General features: G+C 40.4%; 1 protein-coding gene across 1 annotated transcript in view; it reads left to right on the plus strand.

Moving 5' to 3' along the window:
* The first annotated feature begins 11,913 nt into the window (after nt 1-11,913).
* Nucleotides 11,914-22,609, plus strand: part of MACC1 (MET transcriptional regulator MACC1) — a 33,662-nt gene continuing 22,966 nt past the window's right edge. Inside the window, exon 1 of the mRNA XM_075212208.1 lies at nt 11,914-11,999. The gene's annotated coding sequence lies outside the window, so the exon portion shown is untranslated. The remainder of the gene's footprint in view (nt 12,000-22,609) is intronic.

Below are 22,609 nucleotides of genomic sequence, written 5' to 3' on the forward strand. Positions count from 1 at the left end.
AATTCTGGAGTCTCTCAGACATTCTGGGAGAGTAGGCAAGTGATGCTTCTCAGATAGAATAAATTATATTTATTCCTAGTTTCGGACAGTGCCTGTGTGCCTGTGTCCTATATTGTATCTAGTTGAAAATGTTTATCTTCAGACAACAAAACGTAAGTTATAAAGATATTTATGAATACCAGTGTTGCTTATAGCAACCAACCAGATTCTGAATTTATTTTTAGTGTGGTTCCTTCCATGTACCATTTGTGATGGAGCTAGAGATGTGTGCATGAAGTCATCACAGATAAGACAGAAGCCTATCAGGCAATGGACCTATCAGTTCTCCGACTTCCCTCCTTAAACATTTGTGCAAAGCATTTAGAAAAATGGACTCTGTTTGTCAATGCTTATTTTGCCCTCTAAATGCAAAATACAGCATTCTGCTATAGAATATTGCACAGTCGAAAAAGTCATTTTTGAGCAACTTTTCCAAAATTTCTCTATCTCCATATACCTCATTTTCTGCACCGTCTAAAAATAATTCAGTTGTTCAGCATTAAATTAAATCATTATTTTTTGAGTTCTATTTATATATAGAATATGCCTTCAAGGAGTTTTCAAAATGTAAGCACTTTTGAAAACACAGAGCTTGTTAACCCCATGAACGCTTAGACACTGTGCAAATAATTAAGTACAATATCATTGACATAGTCATTGATTTTATGTGCAATTTTGTGCTACTGTGTAACAGAGAAAAACAATGTGGCATAAGTGGAATAATGTGTCAAATATTTTTTTCTGTTGGACACATGACCGTTCCTTTTTGCCTGTACATCGGATACTAGTAATTTGGAATTGCTAACACTGCAAAAACACTTTACTTGTTCTGCACATAATTATGTGGAGAGACACTGGCAGTTGACACCAGTTATCATTGCTTGTCACAGCTGGGTTCTACAATACTTTCCACTTTTGCATTGTGACAGTTTTATAATTTTGACAGCAGTGAATGTTTGATGTTTTATAGCAATACAGACTGCTACACTTTATATAACATTATATATATATATATATATATATATATATATATATATATATATATTTATTAGAGATGTTCACTGACCCCTGTGTTCTGGCTTTGGTTTTGGATCTGGGTTAACTTCGTGTTTTGGTTTTGGTTTTAGCAAAACCGCCCTTGTGCTTTTTGTTTTTGATTTAGGATCCTTATTTTTTTTCGAAAATCACATAATTTTGCTTTTTTTACCTCCTACATTATTATTGACCTCAAAAACACTCATTTCAAGTCATTTGCAGTCAATTTTTACCATCTCATAGGTCACAATATTATTTTCATACACTTTCAAACAAAGACTACAGCGACCTTGCTGGATGCTAAGCGACAGAGCAATGACTGAAACACATGACAGTTCCTAGCACATCTAGGAAACATTGCCACACAGCAGTGGCAGAAAAGAAAAGTGGTGCAAGATGGAATTGTCATGAAACCAGTTATGGTTCATTTGAACGCTCCATACGTTTCTTGGATAACTATGGTAATTCTACAGCTAATAAATGGCGATGAGCGCTGACCCCCCGGGATGCGTGCTTTTATCAGGCCCAGACCAATCCACAGTGCCAGACAATGCACTAAAAAGAGCCATTGTAATTCACAGCAAAAAGCAAGTTCATCACTGAGCTTCGAATCAGCCCCAATTCACACAAAATTATAATATAGTTAGTAACATAAAGTGCAGATTACAAACACTTGATGAAACAGCAGCAAAGTGGAAGGTAATACATGTACATGTCCATTTAAACATCCATGCTTACATTACTTCTGCAAGCAACGTTGTTCTTTGTTAATAAAACTGTTGTCCTTGGGCCCTCTCAGCCACCCTTTTGTTGGATCTTAAAAAGGACATGCACACTTTAACAAACCAAGCACTTGAGCCACAAAAGTGCCACTCCTTTTTGCTGAAGTGCTTGGTTTGTTTGTGCCCCCACAAAACAAGCTAACAATTGGCTTAAGGCACCTAAGGTAACAGTGCTGTTAATGAATTCGACTGTGGCAAGATGTTGTTGTCATCATCCTCACTCTCATCAGTTTGTAAATCATCCTCACACATTATTAATTCATCATTGCTGGAATCCACCATTACAGAAGTCTCAGTATTTGATGTAATTGGCGGAAAAGGCCTTCCTCGTGGAAATTGAAGTTCATTTTTATGAACATCATCTTTTCCACATTTCGAGGAAGTAGCCTCCTACGCCGATCACTGCCAAGGTTCTTGGCTGTGCTGAAAACTCACTCCGAGTGCACACTAGAGGGTAAGCAGCTTAGGCACTGCAAAGCGAGTTGGTACATGGGTCTCCAAATTTCCTTTTATTACTCTCAGTATCTAAAGGGACTTTCTGATGTGTCTATTTCTATGCTGTTGTGAAAATAATCCACCACCATCCTTTGGATTTTGATAGTAGGATCAGGTGGAGTTACAGCAGAGGTGTCACGTTTTTTGGTCAATTCTTTTAGACCAGACCAGATGTCAAAATGTTGTGCTGAGTCATCTGCATCATCACTGGGTCTCTATGAAAAGCTAAGTTTTTTCCTAGCAGCAGTTGAGTGAGAAACTGAAGGAGGAGATGCCGTCCTGTCACGTAACACTTGAGTTGTCATCTTGTCACCAGGAGCTCCTTGCATCTCTTCAGATCTGGGCCAGCTGGAAACAAAGAGAAGTCATAGCTTTTAAACCTAGGATCAAGCACAGTCGCCAAAATATAGTGATTCGATTTCAAGATTTTGATAGCTCTTGGATTCTGGCAAAGCGAATAAAGTACTTGATCTACAAGTCCTACATATTTAGCGTAATTGCTTTGTTTAATCTCCTCCTTCAGTTTCTCAAGCTGCTTTTTCAAAAGCCTAATTAAGGGAATCACTTGACTCAAGGTAGCAGTGTCTGAACTCACTTCACAGGTGACTACTTTGAATAGTTTCATCACCTTGCACAACACGGAAAGTATTCGCCACTGCGCTTGAGTAAAATACATTCCCCCTCCTTTCCCAATGTCATGGCTTGTGGAGTAAACGTGGATGGCTTTTTGCTGTTCCTCCATCCACAGAAGCATATACAGGGTGGAATTCCACCTTGTCACCACCTCTTGCTTCAGTTGGTGGCAGGGCAAATTAAATTGCTCTCGTAGCTGCTGCAGTCTACTACATGTTTTTGCCGAATGCTGGAAATGTCCAGATATTTTACGGGCCACAGATTTTACCGGCCACAGACAGCATCTCCTACAAGTTCCGGTCATTTTTTAAAATGCTCTGCACCACCAAGTTGATTGTGTGAGCAAAACAGGGAATGTGATGGAATTCACCAGCTGTAATGCTGTCGAAGTCGTATAATTGGATGAATGGAAGTATATTGCTTAATATTGTTTTATCGTGCGATTGCTCTCAGTATGCCACGCTACACGTTGCATGGCGCGATCACGTGGTAAAATACGCACGCACACACTCGCACTACAACCTTTAGTTATTTATTTATATTGATTCCATTTCACAGTGATTTATGAGCAGATAGTATTTAGTTTATTATTAGTTTATATATTATGATTATATGTACACTTTAGTGTTATTTAAGGTCCAGGTTCTAGGAAATGTGTCATGTCTGGTATCATTTTAATTCCCTATTCATCAGCAGTTGACTGGTTCTTTCGCTGAAGAGATCGCACATTGCATACTTTAATTAGTGATGTTAGGGAATAAATACTTAAAGTGAAACTGACAGTAATGTGTAAATAGTCTAGATTAAATTGGTTTCTGGGCGGGAGAATCATCTGGAATGTTGACCCTCAGCCTTGGAGGGGGTTGTTTGAACTAGCCTATGACCTGTTTACACTGGACCCACCTGAAGTCTGGACCTATAGAAGCAAGCCACGTCATCTGCATTGTTGTCTCTGTAACACTGAGTGCATATAATATAGCTGTGCTGGCACTGGCCTCAGTCTCTTCTGACCACAGTATTCTGGAGTGAAATACTGGGTGCTGGTACCAGTGGGAGCGCAGTGAGTGCATGCGAGCGCGGTATGTATGTATCTCTTGGTATTGGCTGTACTGTATTATAATCATGTATTGAATTGTTAAATTTTACATCTGCTAAAAATAAATAAAATAAATAAAATAAAATAAATTACTTTGTGCTTTGGAAACACAATACAATCGCTTATGTAATGCTTATTTGAAAATGATAGAATTACTTTAATAATGCCCTCACAATATTGGTGGCGTTATCAGAAATCACATATCCTGAGGATAGTCCAAGTGGGATACGCCATGTTGCAATGACATCCCTTAGTTTTTGTAACAGATTGTCAGCTGTATGCCTCTTAGTGAAGCCGGTGATACACAGAGTAGCCTGCCTCTGACAAATGTGGCCTACTTGGGTACATGCTGCTGCTGTCCTTGCTGGTGAAGGCGAAACACCAACCCAGTGGGCTGTCACAGTCATAAAATCTTTAGTTTGCCCAGTTCTGCTTGGTATGCCATGATTATGAAATTCCAATCACTAACATTTTCCATACCACCACTTCTAAATTTCCACTTTGATCACTGTGTGTGTGTATATATATATATATATATATATATATATATATATTATATACACATATACACACACATCCTGATGCATATCTATGCTCTGCTAAGATGTACTATGATGGGGCTACTCTGGGAGCCCCAGCGAAGTGACCCCTCTCCTGCAATCCTATCACCAGCAGAAATCTCCTCCGATAGGCAGGTAATGCATGGCAAACATACTTAAAAGTTGCGAAAACAGTAGTTTCCGCATCTTTTAAGTATCAAAAACAGTTGATGCATAGACCCCCAGATTCTCTATAGCACTATTTAAAGCAGCCACTGTATCCTGACACCTTGCTTTTGTGTCCTTTTTCCTCCCTTTCTTAGAGAAATAATGATCGTGAGCTCCCTTATTCAATCCGGCTTCTTTGCACCCCACAATCACACTGTGTCACTTCCACTGGTGTTCTGATCATCGGTGCTGATGAAGATTTCACTCCTCATTGCCAAATTGTTAAATCTGTGACTTAGATTTCAATAAACTTATTTATAAACGATGACAGTGGTTTATGCCCGCTTCGATACTGTTCAACTGTAGGAAACACATTAAACAAAAAGAAAGATCCATAGCCAATATATACAATACAAAAACAAGATCCGGTGTATCCCTCCAACAGATACACACAATAACATAGGAACTATACACACCACATTATGCACCACCTAATTGTGAAAAACTCACATAAACACATGGAGCTTTGACAGGGAAGCCGGTTCCCCTCAGCAGTGGGCCAGAGTAGCTATTTGGCCCATACATGCCAACTCTTCCGGACTGTCCGGGAGACTCCCAAATTCCAGGTAGGTCTCCCGGAATCCCGGGAAAGCTAGCAATTCTCCCGCATCTGTCCACTTCACTAATGAAATGGGCAGATCAGAGCTGGCATGACGCGATTCTCTGGGAATCGCGTTGTTTTGGGCCCACCCCAGTGATGTAATGCCTGTTTAGGGTCTTTTTACAGCTGTAAAAAGATCCTAAACAGACATTACAGCACTGGGGACGGGACCAATATGACGCAATTTGTGAAGCCCCGCCCCTCCACCCATATACTCCTCCTGCCCTCCAGAAACTCCCGGACATGACCAACATAAAGTTGGCAAGTATGATTTAGCCTACCTATTGTTCAGAGTGGCAATTTAATTTGTTTCCCCCACCTAAACTGCTTATTTTGCCAAGATATAAGAAGATCCTGGCTTGCTTACAAATGTACCGTATTCTTTGGTATCAGATGCAGATGTTGGTCATTTCTAGGGATGAGCGCACTCGGATTTATGAAATCCGAGCCCACCCGAACGTTGCGGATCCGAGTCGGATCCGAGAAAGATCCGGGTATTGGCGCCAAATTCAAATGTGAAACTGAGGCTCTGACTCATAATCCCGTTGTCGGATCTCGCGATACTCGGATCCTATAAATTCCCCGCTAGTCGCCGCCATCTTCACTCGGGCATTGATCAGGGTAGAGGGAGGGTGTGTTAGGTGGTCCTCTGTCCTGGTAGATCTCGTGCTGTGCTGTTTAGTTCTGTGCTGTGCTGTGCTGTGCTGTGCTGTGCTGTGTTCTGCAGTATCAGTCCAGTGGTGCTGTGTGCTGTGCTCTGTCCTTCTGAGGTCAGTGGTGCTGCTGGGTCCTGTGCTGTGTCCTGTTCAGTCCAGTGGTGCTGTGTCCTGTGCTCTGTGCTTCTAAGGGCATAGTTATTTCCCCAATATTCCCCTGTGTTTAAAAAAATAAAAAAAAGTTTTTTAAAAAAATACCAAAAACTACTTTAATTTTTTTTAATTACCACAAAATTTGCACAACCAATCCTGCAGTATAAGCCCATTGGTACTGCAATATTACCAAGTTCACACATTCAGCAGTAAAAGTCCAGTGGTACTGCAATATTACAAAGTTTACACATTCTGCAGTATCAGTCCAGTGGTGCTGTGTCCTGTGCTCTGTCCTGCTGAGTTCCGTAGTGCTGCTGGGTCCTGTGCCGTGTCCTGTTCAGTCCAGTGGTGCTGTGTCCTGTGCTCTGTGCTTCTAAGGGCATAGTTATTTCCCCATTATTCCCAAGTTTTTAAAAAATAAAAAAAATTAAAAAAAAATAAAAAATTTAAAAAAAAAATAAAAAATATAATAATTATAACCAAATTTGCAAAACCAATCCAGCAGTATAAGTCCATTGGTACTGCAATATTACAAAGTTCACACATTCTGCAGTATCAGTCCAGTGGTGCTGTGTCCTGTGCTCTGTCCTGCTGAGTTCCGTAGTGCTGCTGGGTCCTGTGCCGTGTCCTGTTCAGTCCAGTGGTGCTGTGTCCTGTGCTCTGTGCTTCTAAGGGCATAGTTATTTCCCCATTATTCCCAAGTTTTTAAAAAATTAAAAAAAAGTAAAAATAAATAGACATGTCTACTGTCGCTGCATTGGATGCTGTCACAATTGAAAAAATGGTGGAGGATTATTTTGCTGACACCATCCAAATAGACATGTCAGACAGTCCATATTGTTACTGGCAGGAAAAAAAGGCAGTTTGGAAGCCCCTTTACAAACTGGCTCTATTTTACCTGAGTTGTCCCCCCTCCAGTGTGTACTCGGAAAGAGTTTTTAGTGCAGCGGGGAACCTGGTCAGTGAGCGGCGAAGGAGGTTGCTTCCTCACAACGTTGAAAAAATGATGTTTATAAAAATGAATAATCAATTCCTCAATGAAGTACAGCACTGCCCTCCAGATACTACAGAGGGACCTGTGGTTGTGGAGTCCAGCGGGGACGAATTGATAATGTGTGATGAGGAGGAAGTACACACTGTAGGGGGAGAGGAATCAGAGGTTGAGGATGAGGACGACATCTTGCCTCAGTAGAGCCTGTTTAGTCTGTACAGGGAGAGATGAATAGCTTTTTTGGTGTGGGGCCCAAACAAACCAATCATTTCAGCCAAAGTTGTTTGGTAGGCCCTGTCGCTGAAATGATTGGTTTGTTAAAGTGTGCATGTCCTATTTCAACAACATAAGGGTGGGTGTGAGGGCCCAAGGACAATTCCATCTTGGAACTTTTTTTTTTGCATTATATGACCAATCAACAGTCGTTTGCCATGTTCAAAAAGTAAAACCAAATTTTAAAAAAATCAAGAAATTAAACCAAAAGTAAAATGCCGTGTCATAATTTAAAACAAGAGGTATTGACGTGCTCTAAAACTACTGTATTGTTGTTTATATTTTATAAACACTACACTTGAAAGCTTGAGTCTTTCAATAAAAAAGTAACTGTCCATTGCACGAATATTTGCAACAGGGACAATTTTAGGGTTAAGAAAGTCAACTAATAACACTTCGACGCTGTCTGTCTTTATAAACACTACACTTGGAAGTTGGAGGAGGTATTGTGGCCCCGGCACCAAATTTACTACCGGGGCCACTCCACTGTGCAGTCCATATTTAGGTGTATCAGATATTAAACAACGGTGACAGTTGATGCCCAATTTTTTAATTATATTGTGGCCTCGGTACCAAATTGTGTACCGGGGCCACCACACTACGCAGTCCAGATACTTGTTTGGTGGAATTCAGACTAGTTGAGGGTTTTATTATTATATTGTGGGGACCACTCTATCTATACCACACTACAACTCTATACCACTCTATTTCATACTTTAATTCTATTTAATACTTTAATTCTATTTCATACTTTAATTCTATTTAATACTTTAATTCTATTTCATACTTTAATTCTATTTAATACTTTAATTCTATTACTAATTACCATAAAGAGGAACTGCCGCTTCTATTTAATACTTTAATTCTATTAGTAGTTACCATAAAGAGGAACAAAATAAACCAATTTTACCAAAAGTATAATATGACTTAGACTTACAAACACTACACTTGAAAGATGGTGCCTTTAAATGAAAAAGTCAGTCTTCATTGCACGACTATGTGCAACAGGGACAGTTTTTTGGTTTACAAAGTCAACCAATAACACTTGGACCCTGTCTGTCTTTAACATACTTGATGGGATCTCAATGACGAATTGTCTGTACCATGTTTGGAGGAGGTATTGTGGCCCCGGTATCAAATTGGGTACCGGGGCCACCCCACTACGCAGTCCAGATACTTGTTTGGTGGAATTCTGACACGTGGAGGGTTTTTTAATTATATTGTGGCCTCGGTACCAAATTGTGTACCGGGGCCACCACACTACGCAGTCAAGATAGATAGATGCGTATCATAGATAAAGTACATTCAGTGGTGTGGGGCAAATTGAAAAATATTCAAAATGCACTGACATTATCAAAAACAAGAGGTTGTCACACGCTAAAACTCCAACATGTATATGATGGAGAGGATGGAGGAGCAGCCGTATGTGTAGTGTAATGCAGACCTGTTGAAGGTTTTTTATATATTTTATTGTGGTGCCCAGTGCCCACTCCTCTAGGCAGTCCAGGTACATTTATTGGTGCGATTCATAAAAGTTCAGGGTTTTTAATATATTGTGGTGACCCACTCCTCTACGCAGTCCAGGTACATTTATTGGTGCGAATCAAACAAGTTGATGGTTTTCTTATTATATATATTGTGGTGACCCACTCCTCTACGCAGTCCAGGTACATTTATTGGTGCGATTCATAAAAGTTCAGGGTTTTTAATATATTGTGGTGACCCACTCCTCTACGCAGTCCAGGTACATTTATTGGTGCGAATCAAACAAGTTGATGGTTTTCTTATTATATATATTGTGGTGACCCACTCCTCTACGCAGTCCAGGTACATTTATTGGTGCGATTCATAAAAGTTCAGGGTTTTTAATATATTGTGGTGACCCACTCCTCTACGCAGTCCAGGTACATTTATTGGTGCGAATCAAACAAGTTGATGGTTTTCTTATTATATATATTGTGGTGACCCACTCCTCTACGCAGTCCAGGTACATTTATTGGTGCGATTCATAAAAGTTGAGGGTTTTCTTATTATATATATTGTGGTGACCCACTCCTCTACGCAGTCCAGGTACATTTATTGGTGCGAATCATAAAAGTTCAGGGTTTTTAATATATATTGTGGTGACCCACTCCTCTACGCAGTCCAGGTACATTTATTGGTGCGATTCATAAAAGTTCAGGGTTTTTAATATATTGTGGTGACCCACTCCTCTACGCAGTCCAGGTACATTTATTGGTGCGAATCATAAAAGTTCAGGGTTTTTAATATATATTGTGGTGACCCACTCCTCTACGCAGTCCAGGTACATTTATTGGTGCGATTCATAAAAGTTCAGGGTTTTTAATATATATTGTGGTGACCCACTCCTCTACGCAGTCCAGGTACATTTATTGGTGCGATTCATAAAAGTTCAGGGTTTTTAATATATATTGTGGTGACCCACTCCTCTACGCAGTCCAGGTACATTTATTGGTGCGAATCATAAAAGTTCAGGGTTTTTAATATATATTGTGGTGACCCACTCCTCTACGCAGTCCAGAAAGATACCTTGTTACAACGTTTTGGACTAATAACTATATTGTGAGGTGTTCAGAATACACTGTAAATTAGTGGAAATGCTTGTTATTGAATGTTATTGAGGTTAATAATAGCCTAGGAGTGAAAATAAGCCCAAAAACTTGATTTTTAAACTTTTTATGTTTTTTTCAAAAAAAATCCGAATCCAAAACCTTAAATCCGAACCGAGACCTTTCGTCAAGTGTTTTGCGAGACAAATCCGAACCCCAAAAATAACGAAAATCCGGATCCAAAACACAAAACACGAGACCTCAAAAGTCGCCGGTGCACATCCCTAGTCATTTCTCAACAACCTTAATTTGAAAGGGAAGTCCAGAGGGGAGGAGTGCATCGTCCGCAGTCTGCATGAATACCAACAGCATTGGACTATTACAGGCAGGGACTGGCTGGTAGACTGTAGCCCAGGGGGCATGCACACAGCACTGGCTCATAAATAGCTGCCCATCCTTAAAGGTTTTTCAGTACAATATATATATATATATATACATATATAAAAGAGGCTATTTTGGAGTTGCTTAATTCAGGGATACTTTATTATTATAAATCATAAAGCTTAAATAATGAAAATAAATAGAGCAACAAAAAAACCTCACTTTATACTGTATGTCATTATTTTTATATCTTCCCCCTAAAGCACCTTTTTTTACATACCTGGCTGATTATAGTGGGGTATATACAGTATATCTCACTATATAGCTATAAGATGACAACAATAAGAGCAACAAATAACAGCATGCCCTGGCAGCCCTAAACTGTTTGGGTATGTTGGTGCTTGTAGAACTAATACTGCCAGCATACTTTTGCATCCAGGGCCCGCTGAGTCCTGTAGTGCACCTGCAAAATACATGTATTTAGAATTGTACTGCTGCTGTCATTGGTAAATAAGCTTCCCCATGGTTTGCAGGGAGAAATATTGCAGGAGAAGCCAGCGATGGCTACCACTGGCCATAGCCTTTACAGGGACAGGCTGGGCTGGGGTGCAGGGGGCATCTGCCCCCTGGGTCAGTCCCATAGTGGGCTGCCTTGTGCTGGGTCACTAGGCTACCTGCATTTTTTTCCCTCTAAAATGTTCCTAATAGGCTGCTGAGTCGTGTCTTACTCCCAGGGCTAAAATTTGCCAGCTCCCCCCCTGAGCCTTTATGTGACTTTTCACTGGATTAAGGGCATGCCTCCTTATGATATATAGACAGACCCCTGTATGTCATATCTATGTTTCTCATATCTGCCTGTCAATCTTTTTTAAATATCTCATATGTTTTATTTATCTGTATCGCATATCTATTTTCTCTCACTGAAATCTAACTTATATCTAACATCTACTATATTTCCTGCTATTTTATTAGATATTGAAAAGGAACATGTAGTTTCAGTGTGAACTATAATACCCCAGGAACTATAAAATATTATAACACTACATAATACCGACACCTCCTTTAGAAAGTCAGAACTATAATACCCCAGGAACTATAAAATATTATAACACTACATAATACCGACACCTCCTTTACAAAGTCAGAACTATAAACGTGACACTTTCAAAGACAGAGTTTTCACTTTTTTTTTGTTACCTGGTTCCTCCTTCAACCGAAACTCCTTTTTTGGTTTCAGGTGTGCAGACAGGTAGGCAGGTGGGGATTCTGGGTAGTGTGTTTTTATTTCTTTCACAGAGTATGTAACTATACACAGATGGACTTCATATCCCATAGGACTGTACGTTCTGGTATGTCAATGAGCAGGGCTAGAGGGATTGGGTAAGGTGTGTCTGAGTTTGCCTAGTCTTGCTCAACAAGGTAATCATTACTCTCTGCAGTTACCTGCTTTACTAGATAAACAAACAGGAATAATTGAGCATGGGGAGAACACTGAATATGTTCATCTGAGTTGACTTTCTAGAAAACGTAAGTTTTTGCATAATACTAAATTAACTAAGAAAATATTAAATATCTATTTTTAATAATGTTGTATTTAACTTAGATTTATACATCTCCCTGTGGCACTTGCAATTTTTTTTAAACAGAGTTAGGAAGTGTCTGGTTATTAAATATAAGGTTTTGACATTTGTCATGGTATGATGTATATAACTGGGGATTTTCAGGTTCTCACCTTGAGATTCAGAGCTAGTAAATACATAACCTACGTATATGCACTCAATTTAGCGTAATAGATTTCATGTTTTACAATTAAGATAATCTTTAATATCATTGGTAATTATACAATTCAAAAATTAAATACATGTTTTATTCATGTATATGACATATTTAACTAATTCAATCACAGTATAAATTTTAATTTTAGTACTACATAGATTATTAACGTATTAAGCCCTGACATATATAGATATGCTATATACAGCAGTATACGATGTTCAGATACTTAGTATATGCCAGTATACTGCATCTAACAAGCTACGCTGTGAACCTGAGCAAAAATAAAAAATCTGCCTCATATTAATTTTTTGTAGAGCTTCCATTTTCTCTTTCATGATTGTTGCTGTTTATACTGTATCTGAAAGAAATCTACGGGTCTGTTTATTAACATCCCCCCTGATGACTAGCTTTTATATCGCTGCAAAAGAAAGTCTTTTAAAATGCAATGTACATTTAAAAATCCCACCGAGGCAGCTGACCAATGTTCAGCTCTCCGGTGATGCTGACTGGCAGGAGAGGAGTCTTAGCGCTTGCCAAGGCGGTCCTGGGACCCTGTGCTTTCAGTTTCACTGCCCGTGCGCAAGGAGCCGAGTCACGCAGGCACATGTCCCCTCAGTATAGCGCAACTGCCTCAGCGAGAGTTTAATAATAAATAATGGTGATAGGTGATTTTCTAACACCATGATAAGTCTTGCTCCAGAAATCCTTTTGACTTTAAAAATGCCGCCTTCCTGATGTCTACCAACATTTTTGATATACTTGAATGTTTCTATAAAAGCACCCTGTTCCTTCTCTCCGTCAAGCTGAACATGTTCAGCTATTGATGTCTTTCCTGACAAGTTTTATTGTATAGCCAGTATACCATTTTAGCAGCTATCCCCCCCCCCCCCCCCCCAATAATCTCTTTTTGGAGATAGAGCCCCAGAACTGTACATAGTATCCGTGACCTATAAAGTAGAACTATAACCTCCCTTTTCCCACTGCTTATACCTTTTCCTATACATCCAAGGAGTCGATTTAATAAGCAAAATGCTCTTTCACCTCTGTTTCTTATTTAAAAAAGGGAGAAATAAGAGATGTCATTGGCTATAACTTATTTACCGATACTCACCGTGGTCCCCTTAGACCTCTATGAGCAAAGCAGTAGTAGGCAATTTATTAAGCAAAAAATAATGTCATCTCAGGATGGTGTTACTAGTCTTTAACATGGGATCAAGCTGAAGCCTCATCGGGTCAAAGTACTATATGCAAGTGCCGACAATAGCAGAACGTATGTATAGAACTTTCTCCCTAATAGGTTGCCGGTGAATAGGAAAAACCCGTCATTGAGGAAAAGGATCTTTTTCTCAAAATCAGCCATGCCATGGTAAATAGCGGTAGTACAGCATTCTGTATCACTGAGAGATGCAGCGATATATAATGGTAGTTTCCACTGCTCCATTGGCCCCAGTGATAAATAGACCCACAAGTATTTCGCTGGTTTTTCTCACTGCTTGGTTACTTTTCTATCTTCTGAAACTATAAATCCAAGGTCTCTTATCCTCTGTTGTTGCTGATATTACATCCTCAATCATTCTGTATTCTGCTTTCTGATTTTTGTATGTATTACATTTGATTCCACATGTTATTCTATTGCTCTATCCTCCCTAAATCACTATACATTTGCTTTAACCTTTTTGCTTTTCACCCCCTGCAATAGTTACCTGTGGCTGATGGCACAGCGGGGGCTGCAGATGGTATATGGGGCACATACACCAGCGTGTGTGGGGCACAATAAAATATTGCTTAGTAATGTACAACTAGTCTATGATGCAAGTGGGCTGCGGAAGGCCTGCTTAGCAGTGCTTGCAAAATTTTGATCTTCAAAATATTAGTCCTGCTAGATGTCAAAGTAGATTATCTTAAGTCTACCTGAATGCTATGTCCTTTATCCCTTTATCCAGAATTCAGAGCATATTTAAAAAAAATACATTTGTTGAAATTCAGTTGAAAGTGTAACAATGATTTTCAATACCCAGAGTCTTCTAGCTTTACATTAAGTAATAATACTTTATTTTCGCTTTGCATTGGATATGTGTATTTTGTAGTTACAATTTAACAGAATCCTTAACTCATTTACTCACTATTTAGTTATTTGGGGCTGAATGTGAAATGACTTTGACATTTTCCTTGGTATACCTCACTGTGATGTCAGTGTGTGATTGTTTATCAAGATCTTGCACAGAGACCACACCTGTGTGTGTGATTGTGACTCACAAAAATATGCAAAGTCCCCCAGACAGAAACTAAAATTTAACTAGAGGTGTCTAAGGGAAAATATATTTAGTGGCTCTAATTTCACTAACGTGATTGTGTAGTGTCAATATACTTAGAAGTTTTAGGCTTCTAGTTTAAAATGTGTAACCTGCTTTATCCATCTCCACTGTTGATCTATATGGTAGCAGAAAGTAGTATAGAATGATTCTGGAGTTTCCAGAGCCACATCATACAATAGTGGAAGAGGACACAACGGGGACATAAGAGAAGAAAGTAGCACAGAGTCTGTGCCAACACATGTTGCTATCCCGCTGTTTAGCAGGACCAATGACAGATTCAATGATTGCATAATTTGGTTAAATAAACAAATGTCCAATTTCCACTCATCTGCATGTGCAGGTACAACCGGCTGAAATGGTGGCTCTACAATCACATTGATAAGAAAAATTGTTTAACTTCTACTGTAAAATTTGAACCTATATTTACCCTATATAGTTTTTGTTTTGATGCCCACTCACTACCAAATTCCAGACAGATAGCCTAGTAACACACATGCCATCTACATTTCTGTGCAAGCTCACTTTGAAAGAGCAACATTGGTTAGTAAATTGAACTTTCAGCCAGTTAGATTCTAATTTACTTTGCCTTGACTATCAAAGGGAAATTTTGTTGGACTTTGCAATGATTTGAAAAACATTTTTGGGATTGAACAATCAGATTACTGTACAAGTGAAACTTGTATTATTATTGAGGATAATGCAGTAGCATACTTAAATGTCTTGTATGTATCTTATATGAACCACTAGAAGTAAAGTCAATGCTGAAAGACCTTTAGTGATTCCCAGTATATTCATACATATGGGTTAGAAAATATATATTATATACAGTGGTTAAAGTGTAAATTTAGAAGTGGCGGTAATTAAAATGTAAGTGAATGGAATTTGATAGTTTTACAATGAAGGCAGTAGGAGAAGTAACAGTATGGCAGCTCACTTCGACCCCTCTGTGTGTATGTATGTGCATGTGTATATATATATAACTCACTGTCTGTTGCTTCGACCCCCTCCTTCATCACTATGTGCCATCCTGCTCCCTCCTCTTCTTCATCACTCTGTGCCATGCTGCTCCCGCCCCTCATTACTGTACCATGCTGCTGCCCCCGTCCCTCATCACTATGCCATGCTGCTGCCCCACCTCTTTCATCACTCTGTGCCATGCTTCCCCACCTCCTTCATCACTCTGTGCCATGCTTTACCACCTCTTTCATCACTATGTGCCATGCTGCTGCCCCACCTCTTTCATCACTCTGTGCCATGCTTCCCCACCTCTTTCATCACTCTGTGCCATGCTTCCCCACCTCCTTCATCACTCTGTGCCATGCTTTACCACCTCTTTCATCACTATGTGCCATGCTGCTGCCCCACCTCTTTCATCACTCTGTGCCATGCTTCCCCACCTCCTTCATCACTCTGTGCCATGCTTTACCACCTCTTTCATCACTATGTGCCATGCTGCTGCCCCACCTCTTTCATCACTCTGTGCCATGCTGCCTCACCTCCTTCATCACTCTGTGCCATGCTTTACCACCTCTTTCATCACTATGTGCCATGCTGCTTCCCCACCTCCTTCATCACTCTGTGCCATGCTTTACCACCTCTTTCATCACTCTGTGCCATGCTGCTGCCCCACCTCTTTCATCACTCTGTGCCATGCTGCCTCACCTCCTTCATCACTCTGTGCCATGCTGCCTCACCTCCTTCATCAATCTGTGCCATCCTGCTCCCTCCCCTTCTTCATCACTCGGTGCCATGCTGCTCCCGCCCCTCATCACTGTGCTATGCTGCTGCCCAACCTCTTTCATCACTCTGTGCCATGCTGCCTCACCTCCTTCATCACTCTGTGCCATGCTGCTTCCCCTCTCCTCATCACTGTGCCATGCTGCTGCCCCACCTCTTTCATCACTCTGTGCCATGCTTCCCCACCTCCTTCATCACTCTGTGCCATGCTTTACCACCTCTTTCATCACTCTGTGCCATGCTGCTGCCCCACCTCTTTCATCACTCTGTGCCATGCTTCCCCACCTCCTTCATCACTCTGTGCCATGCTGCCTCACCTCCTTCATCAATCTGTGCCATCCTGCTCCCTCCCCTTCTTCATCACTCGGTGCCATGCTGCTCCCGCCCCTCATCACTGTGCCATGCTGCTGCCCAACCTCTTTCATCACTCTGTGCCATGCTGCCTCACCTCCTTCATCACTCTGTGCCATGCTGCTTCCCCTCTCCTCATCACTGTGCCATGCTGCTCCTCCCCTCCTTATCACTGTGCCATCCTGCCCCCCACTCTTCTTCATCACTCAGTGCTTTTCTGCTTTCCTCCCCCTTGCCTCCATTCCTTTACTTACCTTTGTATTGACTTCTTTCACTTATTCTCTTCTGTCTTCTTGCTTGGCGCTCTCTGCTCCGCTCCTCACGGAATGTCAGGCGTGACACCATCACGTCACGACCGGAGCAGGAAGGAGGAGGGGCGACGCCATGAGGTAAGGTTTTCATTTTTTTTTTAATGGTCCGGACACGGGCCAAGGTAATTAGTACCCACACTCTCGGTGGCCCTGGTAGAAAGAAATGTTCGTAGAGTAGAGGAATTTTAGAAGAGCTACTTAATTATGTTTCTCTGCGATTTGCGAGAATACGTAATGATTTATCTCTAGCATATAATAAATAGACCCGTAAGTGTTGAGGCCAAAAATTTCAATCTTGTTCTCATGAGACAATATAATGTTCTCACTTGGTATATAAGTCTCCTTTCTGGCAAAGTCTAAAAATGTTTTTATGTGAGTTTTCTTCAACGATGGTTGTGTCTTTCCACCCTTTCATAAAGTGGAGATATGTGAAGTGCCCAAGTCATTGTTGTGCTATGTTAACTTTCTCTGATCTCTGTCATAGAAGACTGCAACTCTGGAAGAGTTGCCTTCAGCCTCTTGGTGGCCAACCTAAAAAGTGCCCTTCTTGCATTGATGCTCAGTTTGGATGTCCTTTTCTAGACATATTCATAGTTGTACATAGTTGACTCTGTCTATTTCTTTATATTGAGATTTGGCGGTGCCCCGGGTTATATTAAGTCTTTTTGATATTCTTCTCCTGATTCTTCTCAGTAACCTTTTCTCGGATTTGCATTGGATATTTTTTGATCTTCAAGTTGAAGCTCATGTTTGAAAACACATTAACCAACACTGAGGGACCTTTTCACAGACAATTGGATTCCAAACAGTGAATTGTGGTTTTAATTGCGTTCTCTAAAGACAACTGATTTCACCAGGGTCTATGGTATATCTTTTTTAATCATCTGTTTGTTTTTAATTTGTAATGTATTAAGAAAAATGTGTAGCTATACACTCCATAATCTATCTTGACATTGGTTCTGTTAATGATGTCAGACATACACCATTTCACCATTACAGCCTATGTGGGTGTCAACCCCCCCACCCAGCGGATGTAGTTCCAGCTTTTGCTAATGCTATGCGTGAAACCTTGGGGTTGGTACATGATACTGGCACATCGGGGCCCTGAATGCAGATATACAAGTTTGATGTATGAACTGCATTTTATTTCTGCCTATTTGTTTATTGTCCCTTTTCTGTGGAGTATGATTGAGGATCATCATTCTTCATAAACATTAGATGACTGAGGAGGATGACATTTTACTAGTGAAACCTGGCTTTAGCTCCTTTATGTGTACGTTGTGAAGCTGCAGATGGCTTTTTTCTTAAGAGGCTTGATAGTATTCATAGTTCTAAAAAAAGTCCTGTACTTCAGCATTGAATATACCTTACACCTGCCATTTTACAAGAACATATGTTAAAGGAAGCAATGCATACAAGCTAAAAGTCAACGTCCACTCAATGTAAACATGCCTTTTATCTGACTGCTGAGTAAAGCACTGTGACAAGTGGATACCATATGGTGTCTTTGTCCCCCTCCTAGGAGTGCCGTCCTTTATATGGTGCACAGCTCACGTATATGCCTTTTAAAAGTGTACCAAACTGTATATGTATGGTTATAGAGTGACAGGTTAAAAATTATTAAACAAGTTCAAAGCAGCCCATGCTATTTACTTCCTAATCAGGTATTTGACCTTCAACATAGTTCTATGGTTGTTTTTATTTATAATAGGGCTGGGTAGGGCTCCCATGTTTTCAGAGGACTCATGATGAATCTGCATTCAAATCTGTATTAAAAATGTAAATATATTTATTAGATGTATTGGTGATTTATGCCTACAGTAACAATCTACCAATATTGTATTGCTATTGTCAGTACCATTTTTTTACAGTCAATTAAAAAACATGTCCACTTGCATCAAGCAGAGTATTTTTAATGGGGTACCTGTGGGGCATCCATATAAATGTATGTATCATTTAACTGCGGCCTGAAGAATTGTCGATGGTGGTTGTCCCCTGCAACGGGTGGCAACCTTTGTCTGCTTCTGGTTGTCCACTTGTCTGAACCTACACCCCCTCTCACTACTGTGTTACTCATTCAACATCACAATGTTCTGTTGCAAATTGCTTGACAAACCAGGATTTTTTTTTTTTTATATTATCACATAAAGTGGTTGGGCAGAGCTAGCACAGTACCTACAGTACCTGTATCCATGAACATGTATCCCCACCAACAGCCACAACTATTGTGACACAGCCAGCTGGGTCACACATGCACGTATCCTCTCATTGTGGCTCGGTGAAGCATATAAGTTATCTCTTACTGATGGGGGCCTGTATTGCCAGGTAGTGGTGTATCGCGCAGCTGCACAGGTGATAGTTTATTAATAAATTGTGGCAAAAGCTGGTTTATTTTATTACCATGACAAGCCAAATAGAAAGTCAGCCTTATCACTTAATATTAATAATTAGACCCTATAGACTGTAAGTTTATTTTGATAGGCTCATCTTTATCTTGTTTTTCACGTTATTGTATGCAGTTTGTTTGTGTCATGATACCCCTCAATGTACCTCCCTGCATAATATGCCGACGCTTTAAAGTAATAATAATAATAATAATACTGCACAAATAATAAATTGTCAGGAGAAAACTCTGTCAGTACTTGTGTGAAAGTAGCTTTGCTCATTAGAAGCATTGGTAGTATAGCAGCTGACACTTTTGTAGGAAATTAACAGCTTGTTAATCATACTTGCCTACTCTCCTAAATTTCGGGGAGTCCCCCCGGAAGAATAGGTATCCTGCCAGGTCGTTGTGGAGGCGGGGCTTAATGACACAATTTTGCACCATCAAGCCCAGCCCCCTGCTACACAATGCCGTGATTTTCTGCATTTCATAGCAGGGGGTGGGGCCATTGTGACGCCACGCCCACCTCACATACTTGTCACATGATCTCATGGAGGGGAGATTTTACGAGTGGGCCAGTATGATGTTAGTATTTTTATGGAGGAATAGTAACTGCTTTTACAAGAATGGAGACATTAGAATTTTGACTCTTTACTGACGATTTAAATGTCTTTCAAGGAATTTTTACAAGGTTCAAGCTGTATTTCTCTCTGAGGATTCAATAAACTTCTGAGCAATGTTCATGAATTATGCAGTTGCAATGGAAAGAGGCATTATACTCTACTAATTGCTTTGATGAACGTCACTTGCCTCAGGCCTAACTGACATTCAAACAAAATGTTTGTCTTTAAGAAAAGCATGTTTTACAATGCATAACAATGGTGTATATTATAAATGAGGAACTTGTTCATCACAACTCTTTACCTACAGTAGCAAATTGAGACTTAATATCTTTATCGGTCGTTTTTGTTTAGTGTGACGTAACCTCCTTTTTTTATATTTAAAAAGTTTTACACACACCCCCAACTTCTATCACCACCCTGAGAACACACATATAAAATTATATTAAAAAAAACAAAATCTCCTTGAATGCTATGAAGGTTGTAATAGGTCATACTTACCTACTTCTTGGACCCCCGTTCAGGAGATCGTGGAGGGGAGGTCCAACGGGTAAGTGCAAGGAGCGTGATGATGCGATTCGGGTCAACATGGCTCGTCCCCAGCTATATACTTTACTATACTATACTACTATACTTTACGTTTGAAAATTATGAACCTGTGCAGGGGCGCACGGAAGATTGTCGGGGGGGGGTTCTCCCCGCCGACCCAAAAAACCCCCCAAAAAAAAAACCAGAGAGAGAGCGCAGCAGCTCAGTTTCGCCAGCGCTGTCCTAAACAGCAGCCACGGCGATGTCTAAGAAGCGTCTGCGGCGGTGCTGTATACAATACAGCACCGCCGCGGACGCTTCTTTGACAGCGCCGCGGCTGCTGTATAGGACAGTGGCCACTTAATTAGCGCAGGGGGGGTTTCTAGAGACTCAGAAACCCCCCCTGCGTGCGCCACTGCTGTGGCAGATTGCAATGAAAATGCACTATCTGCTGCTACATGTTTAGGTCTAAGAGGCTGGACATATGGAGCAGCATGGGCATGGACCGTTGCTATAAACCTGTGTCGCTACACAAATGAGTGAAGAATTGTGCAGAGATTTGGACGTGGGCACAACAAAAACTGTCCTTTGGTAACAATGACAAAGAATGTAAATCCAGCTTTGCATGTGCATACCATTATGTTAGGCTTCAAACCCTGTATAGTCAGTTAATCAGGTCCGTCAAAATTAGCTGCTGTGCCCTGCTCTTAGACATTACATTAATACAACTGTACTGAACAGATTAAAAAAAAATGTGCCAGGAAGTAAGCATGATGTGTCTTTCATCTGATGCACTAAGTTTCCTTGGCTGACCACTGCGGCTATGGTCCTCAACGTTGCCTGTTTCTTTGTGCTTATTCAAAAGAATTTGAACAGCACATCTTTAAACCCCAGTCTGCTTAGAAATCTGTGCCTGGGAGAGGCCTTGCTGGTGCAGTATAACTACCTTGGGTCTTGTTGCTGTGCTCGGTCTTGCCATGGTGCATGACCTGTGACATGAAACCGTCTTCCACAGCCTCACCTTTACAGCAGAGTTTGACTGTTTCTCATCCAGTTTAAAGCCTTCTACTCAACTGCTTCTGTTTCAGTTAATGACGGTGTTTCAACCTGCATATGAAAATGATGATCATTATCACCTGAATTTATGTTGTTTTGAAGGCAAAGAGTGATCACACCAAGAATTGATTTGATTTAGATTTCTTTTCTGTGCATTCACTTTGCATTTTGTTAATTGATTAAAAAAACTATTAACACTTGTATTTTTTAAAGCATTCTTACTTTGCAGCATTTTTTCCACACCTGCCTAAAACGTTTGCACAGTACTGGACATACTTGTATTTATACATATTTAGGTAGGGTTTTTTAAGTCTGGATAAATCATCTGAACACATACCATCCCATATTCCTATCCTTTACACTACACTACCCACAACACATTGTACCTTGGAGCTATTATATCTGAAAATATACTTTTCCCTGCAATTTTTTTAAGACTTTTAGCACTGTGTTATAGCTAAGCAATAATCATCCTTCATGACGAAGGGTTGGGTATGAAAAGTCGATAATGATAATTTCTACAACAAGATTTTTACAGTCATAAGTCCGACACAGTTAAATGGTTGACAATCAGAATGTGCACATGGTCATAATTTCTACACAGTTTTAAAAGATTGACAAGCAAAATGTATACAGGGTTGTAAAGTAGAAAGTAAAAATGTCGACATAAATCACTATATTTAAAATGGCAATACATGTAAAAGAAAACCAGGATGGAAGAAATGTAAAAGAACCCACCCCTCCAACAGCTTAACCAACTCTAGCTGGTAGTTTCAAAATCAGGGGAGGCAAATAGCGTTGGATTCCCCTGCAATAATATCAAACCAGCCCCAGGTTGTTCAGCATGGGACTAGATTCTCTAGGGAGATCGGGCCCACAAGTGTACTTAGCTCTGTGCTGATGGCACTAAAGGTGGGGGGTAATAATTATTTTATTATTGTCCCTATTTTGTCCCTGATGCACTCCAGGCTGCCATGCTGGCACTTGTAGCACAAGCACCAGCTTTCCCATGGCTGCCAGGGTATGGCTTGAAGAACCACAAGTGTCAGCATGCCTTGGC

Source organism: Mixophyes fleayi, chromosome 5 (assembly GCF_038048845.1).
Source record: "Mixophyes fleayi isolate aMixFle1 chromosome 5, aMixFle1.hap1, whole genome shotgun sequence".
Taxonomy (NCBI): domain Eukaryota; kingdom Metazoa; phylum Chordata; class Amphibia; order Anura; family Limnodynastidae; genus Mixophyes; species Mixophyes fleayi.